This window comes from Capra hircus, chromosome 28 (assembly GCF_001704415.2).
Source record: "Capra hircus breed San Clemente chromosome 28, ASM170441v1, whole genome shotgun sequence".
In the NCBI taxonomy this organism is placed as follows: domain Eukaryota; kingdom Metazoa; phylum Chordata; class Mammalia; order Artiodactyla; family Bovidae; genus Capra; species Capra hircus.
In genome coordinates, this window is record NC_030835.1 from 17939200 (window position 1) to 17961535 (window position 22336).

At 53.0% G+C, this 22336-nt stretch overlaps 1 protein-coding gene across 1 annotated transcript in view; it reads right to left on the minus strand.

Moving 5' to 3' along the window:
* CDH23 (cadherin related 23) overlaps nucleotides 1–22336 on the minus strand; it is a 431691-nt gene that overhangs the window by 280772 nt on the left and 128583 nt on the right. The window lies entirely within an intron of this gene.

Genomic DNA, 22336 nt, shown 5'->3' on the forward strand with positions numbered 1-22336 from the left:
ATTGGGCGACACTTTGTTTTAATGGTACATTAATTAATGCGGAATTTCGACGGAAGTCCGCGTGACACTCACATTAATACAAATGAATTCATTACCGTCGGTGTTATTACAAGAAATGACAAATAAATCTGTAACAGTGGGACCCTTCAAATAATAATCACGAATCATTAGGTTTGCCGCTCGTTTGTACCGTAGCTTGCAAATATGCGTGTATGTTTGCTGCTGCGAATGTGCCTTTGCCTTTCAGTGGGGGTGGCAGCCCGTGGCAAAGGAAGGGGAAGCCTCTTCTAGACTTCGCTACATCTGCTTTTCCTCCCTTTTTCCCTCACCTCGACCCCTAGAGAATTCCACATTCTCTCCCCAGGCTCAGGACCCACATGTCAGGACAGTGGGGTTGGCCCCCAAATCCAGCACACCCAGTGTGTGCTCTCTGGCCCTGAGGATGGGATGGTGGGGAAGAAACAACAGCAAGAGGACCCTGGAGGGGGAGCCTGGCTTAATGAGGGTTGAAGGGGTGCAGCTATGGCCACCATTTGTTCTGCAGAGGTTCCCCCAGTCCGGCTGGTCTTAATGGTTCAGGGAGAGAGTTCAGGTGTTCACTGACCAGCACTGTGCTAGGAGTTTTATCCACTTTCTCCTTTTCAGTGCTCACCACGCTCCTGGAGGCTGCATCCCATTGTAAAGGGCAGGAAACAGGTTTAGACAGTTTGAGCAAGGAGGGGCCAAGCTTGGGACTCAGCTCTGCCCTACTGCAAAGCTCCCAGTGCACCAGCTCTTTCCAGAGAGAAGCTGCCATCCACCTAGTAAGGGTTAGCAACCAGACAAAGGCAAAGTACAGCCTGGATGAACCTGACAGGTTGGACCAGACTCTCCAGCCCTCTGCTCAGGGCTTCATGTTGCAATCTCCCAGGTCTTCCAGGAGTAAGAAAGAGGCCTTCAACAAATTGGGTCTATAGCCATCACTCGCTTTGTCTCCCACAACCTCTCAGTCCCCTGAAGTTGAGACGAAGACCATTTTTGCTCCTAAATGGCAGTAATTGAGGCCCTAGGAAAACACACTGGAGGAAAGTGTCAGATCAGCCTGGGTGACTTAGGCAGGTTTTAAAGATCTGCCAGCGGCTGGCACTCAGGCTGCCTCTTCTCCTCTCTGGACTCCGGGCAGACAGTGCCAAACGATCACAGAGCCTTCCTCGGTTTTGGCTGCAGGATTCCCAACCCAGTGCTCTAAGCAGCTTCTATGAGTGGACTGAAGTTGATGCATGCCTTGAAAGCTGTGTGTTATCCCTGTTTTAGAACATCTTTCTCTGGAGAATTTAAAAATATAATCCCGTCTCCTCTGACAGGGATGCTCAAGAGCAGTTCAGCTCAGTGGCCAAGAGACTAGTTATGTGGCCTCCTGCGGTCCTTCTAACCCAGGGAGCATAGAGCTCGATGAATCAGTTGCTTCCTCCCCTCCTAAATGAACCAGTCGATCTGTTTTATTTCCACAAACAACAGCTTTCTCACCTTTGGCGATCATGAAACAGCATGGAAGTCAAATCCAATTCTTTCTTCCCTTGAGTCTTCACTAATGTGCCCAAACTCAGTGAGTTCTTGCTCTATGACCTGCCCTCTGCCCTGGCTCCTGGAGTCCTAATTCTCAGAGGTTAATGCCACTTGACTATCGGATGTTGTTTCAGAGGCTAGATCCTGGCTGACTAGCAATGGGCTGTGGCTAGGAGTCTGGGGAGCCTCCAGCCCCCTCTCCCACTCATGTTCTCCCCCATTCACACTGGTACTGAACGGACCAATTAATCACCTAAGATTGTTAACGGTACTAATTACGCTTGCTCTTGAAACTTGTGGAACAATTATTTACTGTCTCTGCCTCACAGGCTATCAATTGTGGTGATTGCCGGCAAGCTGTCACTTCTTTCAAGCTAACTTAGAGCTGGTTTCTCCAGGAGAACTCTCACAGGACTTTGTCTGAGCTTAGGGTATATCCAAAAGATGCGGCAAAGCCTGTGGCCTCTTCAGGCCTTGCAATCTAACAAGAGGCAGCTCAACATAGATCTTAAATGAAGCATTTATTTTATGAAAGGATGAAATGACAACCACTAAGTACCACCTTGGGAATTGTACTACTTCCTTCTTCCTTGTGTCTCTGTGAGTGAATACAGATTGTGCTCCTGGGTCAGAGCTGGCATCATCACACCCCTAGAAATTGACAAAGAAGTTGCACATACATATTAATTAAATTTCCCTCTGGTTCCCCAAGTCAGGGGCTCTATGTTGACTCTCCCCAGCCTACCTCAATACCTGTCCTGGATTCTGACTCCCCTGTTTCCCAGTATCACCACTTGGAGAAGAGTTGGTGTTTCTGGCCAAGATCTTAGCTAAATGAAGGAAGAAAAACAAGGGAGGCATTTTCAAACTCTGTCCATCCTACCTGGACTTTGAAATATTCCTGTCCTCTGAGGCCACTGGACTTCAGAGCACAAACCCACAAGCCATCACCTCCCTTACACACAGACATACTCTCCCCTTCCTGCCCTGTAACACCCCAATCCCCACCCCACCAGGGTGACAGGGTGTGATGTGAGGTATATGTATGGCTGTCGGGTAAACATGTACTTATTCAGACAAGCAGCAGGCCCCAGCAGGCTGTGGCTCCCGTCCCCTGGGCTCCCTCCCCCATCCCAGCCCTCCTGCAGCCCACGGTGCTCGTCTCCAAACATCAGGGCCAAAAGCATTTAGAGCCAACTGCTGAGCCCAAATCTACTGTGGTGCCGAGAAATGCACTCCGTCACCGTGCAGATGACAGGCTCCAGGCAGGCTGGAGCACGTGGCCAGCCTCCAACTGACCCCACCCCACTGGGCCTCTCTTCTGGCTTCTGTTACCAGCAGGAGTCAGACAAGCAGAGCTGCTCCTTAACTCTGCTGCAGCAGTCAAGGGACCCCCAACCTCCGTGGAGGCCCCTCTGGGTTCTGAATAGGCCACTGCCCACTTGACACCTCTGCATGATGTCATCAGGACACTTTTAGATGCCATTTGTTCAAGAGCAGGCTCTCAATCTCCCCTGGAAACTGCACCCCTTACTCTGTGATGGCTATACACCCGCTTCGCGTCCAGGTGCTAAGCCAGAAACCAGAGTCCTCTGTGCAATTTCTTCCCCAAACATCAGTTGACGGCTCTCCCTCACTGCTCACTGCCAGCTCACCACCAGCATGTGGCCGTGACCGCCCAGCTGGGCCCCTGCAACATGTACTCCCCTAGAAACACACATCTGAGTGTGTTGCCACAGCCCCGTCTCCTGTGCTTCAATAACTCCCTAGTGGCCTCCTGCTGACCTTAAGATAAACACCGGAGAATCCCACCCACGGCCCTGGACAGCCTGGCCCTGTCCAGCTCTGCTTCGCTCTGCTCACCTCCTCCTCCTCCACGCTCTAGCCTCTTTGTCCCTCTTCCACCTCCTCAAATGAACTAGGTGCTGTTCTGCCTCTGAGCCTTAGCCCGTGCTGTCCATCCACCACTTTTCTCATTCTCACCTCCAACAAATGCCCACTTAGCCCTTCTATCTCAACTAAGTTCTATTTCTTCCAGAACATTATGTGACCCCCTCAGCTTGGGTCAGATCTTTGTCTCTATTTGCTTAGAGCCTCTTGGGCTTTTTCTCAGGGGCTCTGATCTCACTGGGTAATTCTGTGATCCATCAATTACCATCTGTCCCCTTACTAGAGGGTAAGTCCTTGGAGGGAAGGGGCCATGTCTGGTTCTACTCATCACTGTGCCCCTAGCGCCCAGCGTGCAGCTGGTACTGGATAAATATTTGTGGAATGAATGCTGTCTTGGGCACACCTCTCTGGGCACTCTTCCCATTCTCCTATTGAGAGAGATGGTTGGGAAACACCAGCTCCAAAATTTCTCCCTTTCACGCATTCAACAAATATAAACTGAACGCCTCTGATAATGCAGACTCTGCGGGGTGGTGAAGCAGCACTGACGAGTACCCTCGTGGGGCACACTGTCTAGGAAATCTGAAGGCATCAGAGACAGAAGGGCAGATGCTGAACCTGAGTTCTGGCTCCCAGCTCCACCAACACCACCTGGATCTGGTACCTGCTGGCCTTTGCTCAAGCTGTTCACCTGCCTGGAACATTCTTATTCATCTGACAAATAATTACTGAGCACCTAATATATACCAAGCGGTGTTGGAGGTGAAGGAGACACACTGGCAAACTCTTATGTACGTTCAGTTTCAATTTGGTTATCACCTCCTCCAGGAAGTCCTCCCTGACTCCTGAACCTAGGTTCGGTGCCCATCCTCTGGGCTCCCAGAGCTCCCTGCTTGCACTGCCACCATCAGAGCATTTATTGCACTGCATTCAGCCTGCCTGCACAGCATTAAAATCCCGTGACTGTCCTGCTCACCACAGTACCCTCAGTACCACTGTACCCCTCTGCCTGGTGCACAGCAGCCATTTAAGACATTTTCAGTATGAGCAAACTCCTCCCTCTCTTTCCCGTGTGTCTCCCCAAGTTCTAAAGGTAGAGACACTTTGGACCAAGGCACAGCTGGCTGAAATAAACATGGAGAAGAGATTTGTGAGAACGCTGTGGGCAATGATGAAGAGGAAGAGAGGATGGCTTTGAGATAAGACACCGAGTGGGGATATAAGTTGAAGAACTGGGATTTCCCTGCCCTGAGTCTGAGGCCAGCAGGTCAGAGGGGAAACCTCAGACAGGCCAGCACAGACACCTTTGCTTCACAGGACTCCACACTCCTCTGCTCTGACCTCACTCAGGGTTGGCCCCACTGCTTCCCTCTCTGTCTGTAGCCCCCGAATGCCCTCCTGGCACTGTCCTTACTGTGGGCTGAGAGGCGGGCTCTGCCCTCTGCCTGGAGAGGTGCCATCCCCAAGGAAAAGCACGCTTCAGTCCCTCAAGGTCTCTCCCCCAGCAACCTTGGAGAGGCCTTCCCTGGCCATGAATCCTGTTCGAGCCCCGGGCCTGCTTTATTTTCTTCAGGGCCCTTATCACCAACAGACGTAGATTTATGTGCTGTTCGTCTGTCTCCCCCACTACATGGAGATGCCAACAGCAGCGACTGTCACTTTTGTTCAGCTGAGTGCCCAGCTCTGAGAACAGGGCCTGACCCAGAATAGGCCCCCACGAACTATTTCTTGAACAAATGAATGAGCTAAAAGGAAGATGGTCCGTGGGCTAAAGTGTAAAGAGACTAAGAGCCAGGTTCCTCTGTGGCACAAACAGAAACTGTCCACCTGCAGCCCCCGCCTGGACGACGCAATGAGCGTTCACTGAGAGTGGAAGATGTGGACCACCTCGAGGTGCTCCTATCGAAACACCAGGAGATGAGAACCGCCTAGTGGGTACCTCTCCAGGCCTGACCTCTCAGTCCAGGACAGGCACCTCGTCGTCCCCTCCCAGTCACTTCCCCCAACCTCCCAGTGGCTGTTTCCCCTTGGGATATGAGAATACAGCATGGGAGCACCCGTGCCTCTTCTGGGCCACCTCGTCCTGCAGCCCTCAGCCCTCCTTCTGGCTGGAACTAGAGAGGTTAAACCATCAGTTGTTGGGAAAGCCTGGGTGAGGAATGCTGTCTCAAACTATCGCATCAGTGCTTTGGGGCTGAAGGTTCTGTTGAGTAGCCATGAGTACTTCCTGTGACAGTAACTTTCAGGGCGGCTGTGGCTCCTTCTCTTCCACTGCCATAGTGAGAGGGAGCAGCCTTGACCCAGACCCCAGGCTGACCTCAGGCTCCACACTGCAGCGGTCATGAGTGGATACCAGACCCCAGCTGTGGACCACCACTTAATGCTTCAATCTAGCCACAAAATGACTCCCAAACTATGAAGAAATTGGAACATCACTTGATGGGCTGGCTGAGAAGTCAACTGAAAATGGTATGACTCCCCCATGTAGGTGTAAGAAAAAGAAGCACCATCTTCTTCCCCCAGGCAGCTGTGCCCAACATTCTCTGCCTGTGGGCTCGTCTGTGGCACTGGTGACCCCGACTTCACCCCAGAGGGTGGGAGAGGGGTTTGGGGTCAGGGCAGCACTCCCCAGTGAGCCCATGCTCCTGGTTCTAGGGTGGGTGTGTGGCTCCTCTTCCTCATCTGGTCACTAACCAGCTAACCCCCACCACCAGGGCATGGGGCAGGCTCTGCTGCAGCGCCCTGACTGCACGCTGGCCAGCCCCCAGCCTGCCCATCTCCCAGCCTGTCCGCTCCACCCTCCCCTTGGTGGAGCGGGGGTGATTGGAACCCCTTCTGTTAGGGCTGATTAGGCCTGATTTCACCAGCCTGCCACCACCCCTGTTATTAGAGTTGTTTTCCTCCCGTTCGCTTGGTCTGCTGGATGAGGTGAGTCTATTCGGCTTGATTTCTCCCCCCACCTTCCTTTTTTCCTCTACATTCATCCACTCTGCCTGGGTCTATGGCAGCTACGCAGACTGGAGTTCAGTAAAAACCAGGAAAATTAACTTCCAACCTTAGAGTAAAAATAGCTATAATGAAGCCAGGTGAATAATAAAGGCTTCATCTAATGTAACTCTGATTAAAAGCAGAGACCGGTCTCCTCACCTCCCGCCACAAGGATGCCGCTGGCCCTTTACAGGAGGATAGGATTGCAGGGACAAAAGAGGCAGCCTGCTCTCACCTCCAGTTTGCTTTTTTTTCACTCTTTTCCCACCTTCTCAGCCCTCTAAGAAGCCCGAGGACCAACACACCAGTCTTCCCTCTGCCCTCTGTACTCGGCAACTTCAGCAGGACTGAGTCACTTGGAAGCAGCGGCTCCCAGCAGCTCTGGCCCCTCCCTGCCCCCTACCATGGGAGGCGGGGCGGGGTGGTGGCTGAGAACATGATGCTGGAAGATTCAGTTCTACCTTGGGCCCTAAACTCCTATAGGGCGTGAGGGTAATCAGAGCACTGCTCTGGGCTCCTACTTTCCCATCTGTCAAATGAGATGAGAGAACCTTTTTCCCTACTAGAGCAGTCCGGAGAAGTACAAGGATTGGGCATAATTCAGGTCACTGATTAGAAAAAAGATGGTGGTCTTCCCATTCTTTGCTCACAACTGTTATAACCAGAATCATCTATGAGGAACTGGGTGTTTCCACAGGAAATCAACTGCCATGTAGTCACCTGGCAGGGACAGCGTGCAGTGAGCCAGTCCCCTGGGGCTGGACCCTGGAGAGGTCATCGCCAATGTCTGTGCTGCGTTGATGGTGCTCTGACAGAGAGGTGGGGTGGCGAGGAGCTTGTCCACTGCCCATCCTCAAGTCTGCCCTAGCTACGTTTCCCCCAGGTCTCTCTGGATGACAGAGCTCCATGGGGAAGGAGGCCTGGAGCAAAGCGCTAAACTGAAGAGGTGAGAGCCCCAACCCAGGAATCAGGGCCTGGGCCCCCACCTGACTCCCTGTGCACCTGGTGCTTAGCTCTCTGGGCCTTGGTGCCCCAACCTGTTGAATGGGACTGTGGAGGGGCATTCCTATCGTCCACATCAGGTGGTTCTGAGAGGTTCTGGATGGGCATAATTTCACAAGGCAGAGTCCACACACTCCCCCAAACCCCTTTGCCAAGACTCTCCCTTCCCCTCCAAAACCAAGGGTTCACAAAGCCCACTAAAAATCCCACACAGGCCCCTCCAAGCCTCCCTGGATAAGGGCTATCTGCTCAGAGCCACTGGCATCCTCGAAGAAGCTGGATGTACAAGAACCTGCTCTTCCTGCACTTCTGCAGGAGGAGGGGCGAGGAGCTGATGTGTGGCAGCTTGGAGCCCAGCCCGGCGAGCAGGCTGGGAGGTTTGGTTTCATACACCATCCCAGTCCTCTCTCACTCAGGCACCGAGCTGTGGAGGCAAGAGTCTGCTGCTTTTCAATTTCACGCCAGGTGTCCGTGGCCAGGCCTTGGCTGGCCTTATCTCCTCTGCCTCCTGCCCAGGTGGGTACCTGCTGAACTGAGCCTCCCTGCAAAGCCCAGAGCAAGGCTGCTCCAGGGACAAGACCTAGGGACAGAGAGCTGACATCTGCTGTGCAGGTAGGGAGGCCAGGCTGAGTCCTCCTATAGGAGATGGGGCCTTCTGATTCCAAAGACAAGCAACAGGAGTGGCAACTCAAAGCCATGAATGAATTATCTCAGAGCTGGAAGACCCCTGTGACTACTGCCTCCTCTCTCCCACCCCTCCCCATTCTCCATAAAGAGAAACTGAGGCTCTGGAGAAATTTTGTAACTTTCCCAATGCCACATGGAGTTGAAGGAACTGAGGTCCAACTCTTGACCAAGTTGCCCAGAATCCCCCCGTGAATCACTGAGCCCACCTCTCCGTCCTCAAAACCACATGGAAACTCCCAAGAGGCTCTTCATACACTGAGAGATCCCTCAAGGGAGTTCTCCTCCTTCATGTGGCCAAGATCCGTCCTCTCAGAGCCTGGGTTTCCTCTCTGGAAAACAGGCAGAGGAGAGGAGAGTGGAAAATCCTTGTAGCCCTTTGTAGACGCCAATCAGAAGTTAGCAAACCACGGCCCACGGGCCAAATCTGGCTTACTGCCTGTTTTTGTACAGCTCACCAACTAAGAATGGGTTTTTGCATTTTTAAGTGGTACAGATAACGGAATATTACTCTACCATAAAAAAGAAGAAAATAATGCCATTTATAGCAACATGGATGGACCTAGAGAGTATCATACTAAGTGAAGTAAGCCAGATTAAGACTAATACCATACGATAAGGCTTATATATGGAATCTTCTTAAAAAGGACACACGAACTTATGTACAAAACAGAAAGAGTCACAGATGCAGAAAACAAACATATGATTACCAAGGGGGAAAGGAAGAAGGGGTAAACTGGGAGATTGGGACTGACATATACACACCACTATATATAAACCAGATAACTAATAAGGACCTACTGTATAGCACAGGGAACGCCACTCAATACTCTGCAATGACCTACATGGAAAAATGAGCGGACATGCGTGTATAACTGACTGACTCTGCTGAACAGCAGAAAGAGACACAGTCTTGTAAATAAACTATACTCCAATAAAACTTTTTAAAAGTGAAAAAATTAAGTAATTGGGAAAAAACTAAAAAAAGACAATAATAGTTCACAGCATATGTAAATTACATGACATTCACATTCCCACATCCACAGCCATGTTCACTCATTTATATGTTACCTGTGACTGCTTTTGTGCTGCAACAGAGTTGAGACCATGTGGTCTGCAAGGCCTGAAATATTTACCAAGAGATCCTTTCCAAGAATACATTTCCCAAGCCCTGATTTGGCTGAGCTGGATTTGGACGCCAAAGCCCCCAAGTAAACAGGGCTGGGAAAGCTCAGAGAGGAAGCTGGGTGTAGCAACTCTTGCTGGAATCGCTCTGCTCACAGGCATACGGGAGTCTCCTGAAATGCTGGCCACACCCCCTGCACACTCCCAGGGGCACACCCTCCTCCATGTCTAGGATGCAGAGGTTTCCTCCCAGGAGCTGTAGCTCTGGGGCCCTGCTTCCTACCTGCCCTCCAGCTCCGGGCGGGCCCCAGGTCTGCCTTCCCAGTTTCTTCTGCCAACTTCCTGTGGCTCACAGGTCCACAGACTCCCTGACGGGCTGGTCTGGCCTTGAGTGTGTTGTCAATAAGGAGGTGGCCCCGGTGGCTGGCGCGGGGATCCGGGAGGCGAGGAATCAAAGCGGTAATTGCTGCGTGAAAATGACAGCACAGGATACATCCACCCCAAAATGGGCCTCAGCATACCAAGAAGCTGCCAGCAGCCAGGAATCAATAGCGCCCCAGAGGAGGGATCATTAGGGAGAAAAGGGGGTTTGAAAGATCCATAAGAGCCTGATGACTGTCTATTTCCAAGGGGACCATCAGCTGCATGAGAATTGTGTGCAGAAGGAGCAGAGCTCTGGCTGGACTTGGCTGAGGAGGGGGGCCCTAACCTTATTCTCCTGCTCACCACCAAGAGGACCAGGCTGGGCTGAGCATCCTTGGAAGGAAATTGAGGCTCTAAGGGCCAGTCTGATGTGGAAACAGTTGGGTACATGAGGGAGGCCAGCCACCCCAGGTGTGTACCTGGCCAAAGGATATCCTGTTGCAGGCCCAGAAGCAGCCTCATCTGTTGTGTCATCCTGAGCAGGCCCTTCTGGTTGGACCCTGCAAACTCCAGCCCCAGTGAGGCCCAAGACATTAGAAGATACCTGCAAACCTGAGATGAGCACAGAGCTGGGTTGGAGGGGATTCCTGAGCTGGGGACCCCGTCAGCACAACTTGGAGAAGGTAGGAGGAGGCATGCCTCTCTGAAAGGGTCTTCTCCAGCCCATCTCAGGTCCTGTCTCTGTTCAAGTGGGCAGGGAAGGGTGAATGGAACTCACCCCTGCTCCCTGATTTCTTGAGGGAATATAGAAGGGATCCTCTTAGGGTAGGGGAGACCGTACCAAGTTATCTCAAAGCATGTGTGTGGTTGTGCAGGGGGATCAGAGCAGTCCCCGCTCCTCTGCCAATCCCTGGGGGTCTGTAGCTATAAGCCTGGGAGGCTGGGGTAGGCAGGACATTCTAGGACCACAGTCAAGTACATGGTTCACACAGGCACTGCCCGCAAGGTCCTGGTTGCTCAGTGCAAGCACTGAATAACCTGTCATGCTGAACTTGTCAAGCAAGGTGTAGGGAAGGAGATGCTTTCTCCTCCAGGGTCTGGGCTGATTAAGGGCTGGTTAAGAGGACCTCCATGCAGACCCAGGAGGGCTGCAGACTGCTGGTTGGTGAAGGACACCCATGACTTTAGAGGTAGGGAGACAGGAAGATCACCCCCACCTGATCATTTAATATCCGAGACGGTGGGGTGGGTACTAAGGATAGCAGCCCTAAGGAACAGAAAGTCCTAGTCGGCTTTGGGGGAGGGGTGAGCCCCTAGAACCATAGGGGTTCCAGTTAAAAGAGAGTCCTGACTCCCCAGCCAGGACCAGGCAGCAAAGAAAGGACTGAAGCCAACCTGCCTCCCGCCAGCTGCGCCCCTAGCAAGCATACGGGTTCTTCTGCCATTTAACAGAAAGAAGGCAGACACAGAGAGAGAGAACAGGAAAGATGGGTGGCGGGGGGTGGGGCGAGCAGCAGAGGAAGAAAGAAGGAAAGTAATAGAGAGGGAGACAGAGGGATAGACAGAGATCAGAGAGTCAGAGCAAGGGATAAATGGGGGAAAGAGACAGAAAGGGGCAGAGGCCAGGAGAGACACAGACATGGAGAGGCGGGCAAGAGATGAGGGGAAAGAAGGGAAGGAGACAGCCAGCCTGGAGGAAGGGCCTTGAATACGCAAGTTCTTGAAGGAGGGAGGCTGGGTTTGCCGAGCAGCCCTCAGGAGACAGCAGGAACAAACTGGGTTTTGAAATGAGAGATAAAAGGAGCTGTTATATCTCCAGCTCTGCATCGTTTACTTCATCAGGCTTGACATGTGTCTAACAAACAAAGCCACAAGCAGGGAACGAGACACGGAGAAAGAGAAAGCCAAAGGAAGGGAGACAGCCAAGGAGAGCAGTCTTCCCTGGCTCTGAGCACTGAGCAGTGCTTCTAATTTTTATTCTGAGGAGTAGGTGCCCTGCTCAAAGAAGCCACAAGCTGGAAAGCACCCGGCTGCAGGCGGGAAAGCATAAGGGGAGTCAGTCCCAGCTTGGTGAGCACCGTCCACCAAGGGGCTCCCTCTTGGCTCCCAGCTGGGGAACTCAGAGGAGGGGACAAGAGGGTGGACAGGTCCAGGCCACTCCCCTCTGGAGGGCATGGTCACCAGCTGGAAAGACAATCAGCGAGACACAGTGAGGAGAGGCCCCCCCCCCCCACTTTTCTGGGGCTCATGCCTGCACTTGCAGAGGCGGGGAGGTGCTGCACTGGAAACTCTCCAGAGGCCCAGGAGACAGGCAGAATCAACCTCGTAGGATGGAAATCACGTGAGGACTGCACGGACAGGGAGCCCAGGGCTCTTGTCCTCTCCTCCTACTTTGTCTGCCAATTTCTGATCCTTCCCCTTTACTGTGTGAACTCAGCAAATTGCTGCCTCCAGCCTCAAACCTCGTCTGTACTGTAGGGATAAGAAATCCTGCCCGGCAACCTCGCAAGGTTTTGGTGACGACTTACTAGGATGGGGCAGGCAAACGCCCCCGGTACACTTTCACAACCCAAGTGTGCTCCTTTGAAGAAAAGAAAACACACATAGTTACGATGGATTGCTAAGTCCTGGGAGTTCACCGCCCACTGTATCCACTGAGGAGACAGCACTTGTAGCTGCCTGTCATTTGCCAGAATGTATTCACCTCAGCATCAGACAGTCCTGATACACTTTCCTCTTTTCTGTTTTGCTAAATCAGATTAATCTGAGGAACAGGAAAAAAATATGTTGGACATGACAAGGGAGTGGGAAGAGAAATGGTCTGGGGTGGGGCCAATGGCTCTGCCAATCACGCCAGAGAACGAGTCTCTTCTCTTTCCTAGACCTCAGTTTCCCCAAATGTCAAGTGAGGGTAGGCCACACAGGCTCCAGAATTCTGTAAGGCGCCAGGACGACTAGGCATCAGACCATCAGGTTCCCTCACTGTAGAAGGACTGGGGGCAGGTTATTAGCACACGCTGGAGATGTGGGAAGCTCAGGGCTTCAGGGTAACCCTTGGTGTATTTTAACTACTTTCTCAGTTGCTCTTCCCTGAGCAATAGGACCACTGCAGACCTCACGGGGCAGTGCAGGCCACAGGAAGACAGGCTTGTTTCTCTCTTCTCCTGCCTGCCAGCCTCCGTTACTCCTGTCTGTAAGGAGGATGCAGTGATATGGAAAACGCTGCCTGCCTGATCACACCCCAGAGAGCTGTGGGGGAAATTAACAAACCCGCTTGTTGGGCACCTACAGTTGACCCTTGAACAACACAAGGTTGACCTGCTTGGGTCCACCTACATGAGGATTTTTTTCAACAGACAGTGCTCAGTTGTGTCTGACTCTGCGACCCCATGGACATGTAGCCCCCCAGGTTCCTCTGTCCATGGAATTCTCCAGGCAAGAATACTGGAGTGGGTTGCCATTTCCGTCTCCATTTTCCAATAAATACTACAGAACTACATGGTTCGAGGTTGGATGAATCCATGAGCATGCGTGGATATGGAAGGCCGACTCGAAGTTATACTCAGATTGCTGACTGCAGGGCGGGCTGGCATTCCTAATCCCCACACTGTTCCAGGGTCAACTGTACTTTTCCAAGAGGGGAGGAGGGGAAACCACATGTTTGAATTTCAGCTCTGCTCTCCACCAACCGAGTGAACCCGAGTAGCTGATCTGTTCTCCGCAATCCTAGTCTCTTCATTTGTGAAATAAGATAATAACACCGTGATTGCAAAAGGGTCAGGAGGAGGAAATGAAGTGAGGTTTGAAATCAATTGATTTCAAACAGTTGCTGGCCCACAATAAGGACAGGGTCGCTGTCACCGTCGCTGTGAGCCCTGGGATGAAACTGGATCAGTGGCTGAGACCCTGGACCCTTCTGGCAGGTGGGCTGGCGGAGGACTGAAAGCCAGACTGAGAGGATGGGCAGGAAGCAGAGACAAGCCAGCAGGTGCACACCCACTGAGTTCGTTCATTATCATTTTCCTGGGGCATGCAAAGGAAGAAGGGATGAGATGTGGAAATTACCTTGATAACACTCAGTTTTTAAGGAAACATAAAGAGCCACTTGAAAGAGACAAAGCTATTACTGGCTGCATTGTCCTTGGCATCACAACACCAGAGAAAAATCCTTCAGATTAATGTACTTTTGTGAATCTTGACTTCTTTTGGGGGGAGGAGAGGGGGATATTGGTGACATTCTGTTAGCCAACGAAAATGCAAATGGGATGACTTCCCCCCCCGCCCCGCTCCCCTGTGTCCCCCCTCTGTCAGGTCCCTGACAGATCCTTTCGGCTGTGTTTATTACTACTAATGACTTCCTCGGTATGATTTGGCTCTGAAACATAACTGATGATTCTGGAGAAACCCTATTATTTCCCCACATTTTTCAATTAGAGATCTGAGCCACTCTTCTGCCTGGGGAGTCAGTGTTGCCGGCCACAAAGGGTGGCCACATGCCTCTTGCTTCCGCGCCCAGGCCCTCAGCTGTGGACCCATGGAAGCTGGGATGATGGGGCTGGAGGGCAGGCACTGTTGCGTGACCCACGCTCTCCTGTGATGGTTCTGTCACACTGCAGGTGTCAGAGGAACATGGAACCTTCAAGAGCAGCCTTGCAAATAAACATCCAAATCGTCCCGACCCTTGTCCTAATTATAGGCCAGGCTGTCCTCCTTCCAGGACACCAGGGGCCTCCTGTGCGATGAGGGGCGTGGCTGAGATGCTCACCCTTTAAGTGTGACGGTCTCCCCACCCTCCAGTCACACCACTGAGCGCTGCTGTGACAGGACCTTTGCGTCGCCCCAGCCTCTTTGCCTTGTGGGGACATTCTTACCTTATCTCCTGTCACACTTCACGCCCCAGCTGACCCCACTGGCCTCTTCTGGGTCTGGATGGAACAGGAGGGGTCTAGATTGACCATGGGTGGTAGATTCCCATCCCCCACTGTCTGCAGCTCTACCTGCCCACAGGGTGTTTCTAAACCCACGGCAACCACTCATTTCCTGTTTCAGGATAGTCTGCCTCCCAGTCTCATCCAGTCATGCCACCACTCCAAAATCTTTAGAGACTATTTCCACTGTATGGAAAGCAAGTGCTCCCCACACCTTTCAGAGCCCTGGGAGTCTCTTCCTTCCCACTGGCTCCAGCCCACGCCTTCCTCTTCCCTGAATGACTTGTGATTCAGCCAGGCCAGCCCCTTCCTCACTAGCCCCAATCACACCACCCTCTCCCCGCCTCTGCTCCCCTCTCCTCTTCCTAGAATGTGCCCCCTTCGTCACCCTGCATCCAAGGGCCTCAAGTCCTCCTTCCACAGAGGCCCTTCTGTCCCCAGAGGCCCTCAAAGGTCTCTCCACTGTCTCTCCATCAGCACCCCCCCAGCTTGTACCCCACAGAGTGATACTTCCCCGCAGTCTCCCTGTCCCCATGAATTCCTTTTGCTTTAGGTTCTCCATCCTTTGATGAGAATGTGGGCTGTCTGAGGGCAGGGAACACACCAAGGCTGAAGGAACCTGCCCCTCCAGCTTACCCTCTGACACCCAGCCAGGGTGGGGCTCAGGGCAGCTAATCCCTCGACATGCAGACCTCGCTTTGGCTGAGAGAATGCGGCCTTTCCTTGGCAATTTCCCTGTCCTGGGCTGGCGATGTCTGTGCCAGTTACTGGCACTTTCCTCGGTGTCAAAACTCATGCCACAAGCAGAGAGCTGCCTGCTCAGCACTTCTGGATGACAACAGAATGGAGATGTGATGCCAGTTGACTGGCATAAATCTTCACGTTTCCAGTGCACAAGGGCGAAGGTGGGCCCCAGCCATGCCCTGGTCTGACTAACCAAGTCCCTGCCCTGGGTGGGGATGGGGGAGGGCCACATCAGGAGTCCATCCCCTCCAGCTTGCCAGCCTCAGGGCAAATGCCACTGGGCATGAGCAACACACAAAACCCTGCTACTGGGCAGACACAGGTCAAATACCCTGCACGGGTCCACACAGTCACAGTCCATTATGATGGATGTCTTCCCATCAATGAAGCTTTCTTCCTGTTCTTAAAACCCACTGAATGGTCTCAACGCACGGCAGTTTTCCAGGGCTACCAGGATGTGGAGCAACACCAGGACGTGGCACAAAGCCTTCTATGATGCCCCGAACCCCAAGACGTCTGAGAGTCAGGAATAACTTGAAAAATGAGCAGACGCTTGGTGTCTGTGGCTGTGAAGACTCCTTGTCCCCTGGAACAAGATCCAGGAATCAGGAGAGGCCTGGGTCCTGTATGCGGAGGATCAGCACTCACCCCTCTCCCAGCAGAAAGTGACGATCTGATCAGGAATGCAAAGTGGGGACGAAGGAAGACACGGGCCATAATTTACACAATGTCTTTGGGCTTAACCAGAGGTTATAAGTACCATCCACCCCGCCCCCAGCCAGCCTGCCCTTCCTTCAGCTCTACTGCTGTCTTTCTCCTGCTCCATAAACCACCATCTCCAAGCCATAAAAAGTGCAATGAGCAGTCTGGATGGAAGAGATTAGGCATGGAGAGGGCAGTCAGCCATGCTTCCCTGAAGAGCCTCAGAGGATGCAAGCCGGCAGCAGAGTGAGCCTGGCCCCCAGGGACCCTGTTCTGGTCACCCGTGCCGGGAGGGGATGATGGGGGCTCTTCAGGCATCAGGCTAGGAACTATTGGTTTTCTCAGCTAAAAGGACCTCTTTTCTCTGCCTGTCCACGCTGGTGGGCAGCCTCCAGGCTCCTGGAGCTTAAAGTAAAAGTGAATCCTATAGATCTCCAAGCCTCAGTCTTTGGTTCCAAGCAAAGTCATCTGTGCCAGCGTCTATACCTGTCTTACCCTTGGTGTCCAGCGTGGGTGGCAGTCTTTACCCTCAGAACAGAGCCAATGGACCTGGAAGTCAGGGCAGAGGAACGACCCCTTAAAAAACCACTGGAGTCTACCGTTCCAGGTAACCTGGTCTGACCATCCTATAAGTTTAATTGTTGGCTTTGATGTGGATGGTGGTGGTGGCAACACTTTGGGAGAAATGGAGATGGGCACGCTTGTCAGGTTGGCAAGACTTCTGAACACCAGGAAAAGGAGATGATTCAAGAAAGTATCAAGCTCAAAGAGGTTTAAATAAACTTACTTCTATATCAGCAACCAAAGAGTGAAAGCTGCTGGCAAGCGGGACTGGGAGACCCCAGAATGATGGGGAGTTGTGCTGGGCAGACTGATGGTACTACAGTGGTTGGTCGCAGCAGCCAGCTCTTCCAGGTATGGAAGTGGCAGGAAAGGTGTGAAAAATCAGGACAGATGTCCCTTGGTTGAGTTGAGGGGGGCCATTCCACAGGATAGTTTATGAGCCAGCGTGACCCAGATTCAGCCTGAGATGATGGACACTCACCCCCAAATTTTATGGATCTGGGGTGGTCCGGAGATGTGCTGGCCACTTAGAAGGAACCAGTGGGAAGTGGGGACAATCACACATCCGGGTGGGGATGAGATTGGGCATCTCAGAGTGAAGGGACGCAGCAGCGCCTCGAGGGACAGCCTGACACACTTAGGGAAGGCATCAGAAAACATGGGCTGTTTATCATAAAATCGGTAGAGAAAATAGAATGGTTAAAATTCAGAGCCTGGCTGGGCATGGGGGGCGGGGGCCGGTGGGAGCCTCAAAGGAGACGCTTTCTGAAACCTCAGGAGAAAATAATGCAGGGAAATGAGAAGTGGGACAAGAGGCCTTGTCTATAACAGGGAGTTATAGATTTAGACAGTCTGTGGTGGTAATGGGGGGGGGGTGGTCAGAGCAAGAATACTTGCACAGTTCTCTCTGCCTCACCCATCCATTCTTTCTGCAGCCATGAGAGACCCTTCCCAAAAGCTCAGCTATGACTGCATCCTTCCCTGGCCTCCAGCCCTCTTCACTGTCTAAGAGAAGAAAATCTAGACTACTTACTGGGATACCTGGGGTCCTTTATATTGAGGCTGTAATCAACATGCGTTTTTATCTTATGTCCATGGGGCCTATTCCAGCATTTCTTCTCACAGCTCCCCAAACAACCCTGGCCTTTTTCTGACTCCACACCTTTCTTCACGCTGACCCTCACCTACAGAGCCCCACACCCCCAGGCTGCCCTGCCCGCCATCTCAGCCCATTCAGCAGGGAGCAAGGCTGCCTCCCCCATGAAGTGCCTTCCAGCCTCCATGTCCAGCGCGTGTTTGCAGGTGTCCTGTTTAGCCAACCTCAGCTCACAATTATGAGCACCTCCCTCATTAGACTAGAAGTTCCCAGAGGCCAGTGCTGAGGGGCACATGTGGTTTCTCATCTCCCCGGAGCCAGTAAGTATTTGTGGAATTTATTACCCATAAAATGGAAGGCTAAATACAGCCTGGCAGGGCTAACTCTGTGAGGTGGGCAGGGTGGTTGGCACATCCTTACTGTGTCAGTGAGGAAGACAAAGTCCAGCAGGAAATGACACCCCAAGTCCCCTGCCAGTGGCAGAAACAGGACTAGAATGAGGGGGGCTTGCGGTTCTGAAGCCCGGCACGCTGGGTCTCTCCTCAAGTGCCGGCTAAGCCAGGCAGTACTAGAGAGCCGTGCTGCACAAGGAGGTGGAGCCCAGCCAGGCGACGCCGGAACCACAGGGCACTGTCATGCCCGGCAGGGCTAACTCTAGTGCCCGCACATCCCGACAGTTAAAAGCACTTGCCAGTGGCCAAACTCAATGCTGTTAACCTGAGACCTCCAGAGCTTAGCATCAGGAAAACTCAAGGGTAGGGATTCAAAAGACCCAGCTGAGTCTCAGTCTAGTCCAAAGTGGTCCAGGTGGACTTCAGGGAGGGCGCCATGGAGAGCGGAAGAAGGTGCTGGCAGCGGCCCCAGCCTCCAGATCCAGAAGGCTAAGGGTTAACCCACCTCCTTGAGTTCCACCCCCTCTACCACCCTGTCCAGACACTCAGTTCCCCTGAAGAAGGACCTGCCATTACCCTGATTGGACGCTCCAAGATAATCGCGGGGCCTCTGAGCCCAGCTGCTCTTGTGTGCACTCTCTTCCCCAGCCACAGCCGGGAGGCGGGCAGAGCAGCCTCAGTGAGAGGCAGATGGGGCTGTAATGAACTGAAGACATGTGACAGCTACGGGGAACAGGTTCATCAATTAGAGCCTTCCTGCCTGAGGACTTCTGGGAAGAGCTGCAGTGGGGGAGGGAGGGGGCCGACTCGTTTCCCTGCAGAAGGTCCTGATGCCTCAAGCCACCCAAGCCCCTGAAGGGGTCTCAAACCCAGCTCCCAAGCAGCTGCTTCTGCCTTTTGCTGTGGATATCAGGGGACTCGGAGGGACTCCTTCTTTCCGGGAGAGGCTGGCTATCAGCTCCCTGAGGGGGTGCTAACTGTTTTCTGAACACGAGGGCAAAATCTTCATTCCAGTCCCAAATTCTTCAGCTTCTTAGAAAAACTGAACTCGGGAGCTCGGTGTAAAAATGAACACTGCTATTCCCCTCTTTGCTTCTGACCTGCACACTCAGAGGCCAAGAGATGAGGAATATCTTGGTCCAAAGGGGCCAGGGCTGAGGTACCACACTAATGTTGAAGTGGACCACGTGACCATGGGGTCACGAAGTGGACCATGGGATCTTAAAAATGTCAGCACTTCCTGTCTGCACAGTAAGTGCCAAATGTGGGTGTTGGCTATAGCTGGAAGGATCAGCAGTGATGGCCTTTGGAGGCTCCCTATTCCTCAGGACTCCAACCCAACTCAACCTGGCTTTGCCCCTAGGGCTGGGAAGGGTGAGCCACACCCACATTTCTAAGGTTGGGGCCCTGAGCTATTTCTGAGGAAGCAGGGCTGAGAAGCAGAGAGCAGTCACACACTGGTGAGGAGAGTGTGGTCACCATGTGCAGGTGAAGACTGGAGATGAATCTCAGTTTTATGTATTTTAAAATGAGGGGCAAATGGGCATCTTAGAATGGAAGAAATAGAATATTTCAGGAGGTATGTTAGTGCCAGTGGAGTCTGAGAACCCCCAACTAAGAGGGTTCAGAATCCTGAATGCAGACACTGGGCTTATTACCTCCAGGGCTTGGGAGTACTAATTATTTGCCCTGGCCCAAAGCTAAAGGAGGTCCACAGCTGGAGGAAATCCTGGGAAGACAGGATTACTCTGAGGTCCCCTTTGGTCCTTACAGGTCCTTACATGCTGGTGCTCATGGGGTCAAGGTGGTGGGTTCAACTGCATGGCAGCCTCCCGTGGCTACACTATCACACACTGACCCTAATAACGGCCAGCAAACCTGGATCGACGCAGCACAGGTGGCATGCCAGCATATTCCGGCTCAATATACGAAGCATTTTCTTACAATTTAGAGACGCCTGAACTTGTCCTGGATGACCCCGGGGGAGCTGGGAGCTCCACGTCAGGAAAATGTCCAAATAGAGGCATTTCTTTGCCATGCATATCGTGGTGCCTGCTTACTGGAAGACTGTCTGCAAGCTGTGTGACTTTGAACAGTCACTTAACACCCCTGGGCCTCTGCTTCTTCATCTGCATAATGGAAAGAGTGAACACACCTTTCTCCAAGGTGGTCTAAGAAGGAAATAATGCCGAGAAAATGCTGAGCACAGTTTCTGGCACACAGGACGTGCTTGATAAGCACTAGCTGTCCAGTAAGTATTAACCCTGTGTATTACTCTATTCACTGGGGGGACACAGAGGTGGAAAAAATAAGCATCCAGACTCCTCCCTCTTGTGATGGTCACAGGGGCCGTGAATGCAAAGTCAGGAGGGTTGTTAGATGAGAGGCTGTCAGAAAGGTAGGTGCTAAGGAAAGAAGGAGAGAGGAGGTGACCCACCTGCAAGAAAGACCCTGCCTTGCACACCTGCCCACCTAGCACACCAACCAGGCAAGAAGAATGCCAAGGCGATCCATCCCAGTCCTTGGCATAGCAGCATTGAAGGATGAGGGAAGTCAGGTCTGAAGCAGAAAGGGGCGCCAGGGTGGATGGGTGGGCAGGTGGGTGGGGAGGCTTCAGGCCCAGTGTGGGGTGGGAAGTGGGCATGACAGCCTGTGGAGACTGTCCTCGTCTCCAACTAGGCTGCAGGCATCAGCAGGGTAAGAGGAAGGGCTGTACTCGGTTGGGACTTAGCAGGGTAGAGCCAAGGAGGGCTGGGCCACTCTGCCCTTGCTGGGCTTGGCACACGGGCCCAGAAGTCCCCGAGGAGGGCTCGTTAAACGCCAGTGGAGTCCTGTGCAGGGAAAGCCTGGCTGAGAGAGATAAGCTGCAGTGTGCCAGCACAAGCCCCGGCTCTTTGGAGCTGCCGGAGCACATATTAATGGGACCCATTCAGCTCAGCCTTCGTGGCAATTAATAACGGGCCAGGCAGAAAGACTGAGTTTGGTGTGTGTGTGTGTGTGTGTACATGCTGGGGTGGGAAGTGTGGGCTGTGTGTGTGTACACATGCTGCGGTGGGGACTATAGGCTTGGTTTGCTGGGGTTGCTCAGTTTCTTTCCTCAGGATAACCCCTCCCTGCAGCAGACTCTGTCCCCCTCCCCAGCTAGGAGAGAGGGGCTGGCTCAGCCTAACCCCTCCAGCTGAACTCTCTGGGCAGGGAGGAGGCAGGAGGCACGAGAGGCTTCTGGGGCTCAGGAAGCCCCATGCCCACTCTTCACACCCAGGTGGGGCTGTAGTGACTGAAGAGAGACTCTGGGTCTGAAGGCACAGGTGTGACACACTCGAGTTCTCTTCTCCCTGGACTTCCATACTCTGCAGGAGAAACTGTGAGACTGGGCTGAGGGAAGAGGAACACGGGGATGCAGAAGTTGGCACAGAGTGACCACCTGGAGTTTGGGGGCAAGCCACTACGGTACCTGTGTGCAAAATCAGGAAAAGATGGCCCTTCAGAGTGGACCCTTCCCTGCAAGTACATAGCTTGGTGAGCAAACTGACCCATGGAGCCGAGAAAAATGTGCTCCTTTCTCCAGGCAATGCCACCAGCTCTGAAGTACGCGGCTTCATGAGCAGCACTGGGCTGGGCTTCATCAGTGCGTTCCTGCTTGCTCGGTGCACCACCTGCACAGCCACACGGGGCAGCCTAGCTCGGGAACAGCCTATGGTCCTTCTGGGTGTCTCCTTACATCTGAGCCCTACACTGAGAATCTGGGTCACTCCCGCTTGGCCCTGGCTGCTTCCTGTAACTTTCCTCCTCAAAGTGAGGTTGTGGGCCAGTGGCATAGGTATCCCATGGGAGCTTGGTAGAAACAGGGTCTCAGGCCCCATCCCAGACCTACTGAATCAGAATCTGCATTTTAACAAGATCCTTAGGTGATTCAGCTGTGCAGTAAAATGGCTTAGAAAACATTGGGGCTGTCCAAACACTGGCAGAGATAGGGTAGAATATAGAGGGAGGGGCAGAGAGAGAGGAGCGGGCAGAGAGAAAGGAGAGCTGGGTGAGGAGAGACGCAGAGAGCAGAGAGAGACCCTCTACAGAGTAGGGGCGGGAGAAGACAAAGCAGGGAGAAGGCGCAGAGGACGCAGTACCAGCCTGTTCTGCTTGTTTCAGTCCAGTGTCCAGGCCCCTCCTCAAGACTGCCACGGGGCCCCTCCTCCTAGCCCCAATACAGGGGACCCAGCTATCTGCTCCAGGTGGGTGGAGGCCCGGCCTGGCAGCTCAGAGTCCCAGGGGAGCACATTTCAGGGCAGGAGGCCTGTGCCCCTCGGGTGGGGAAC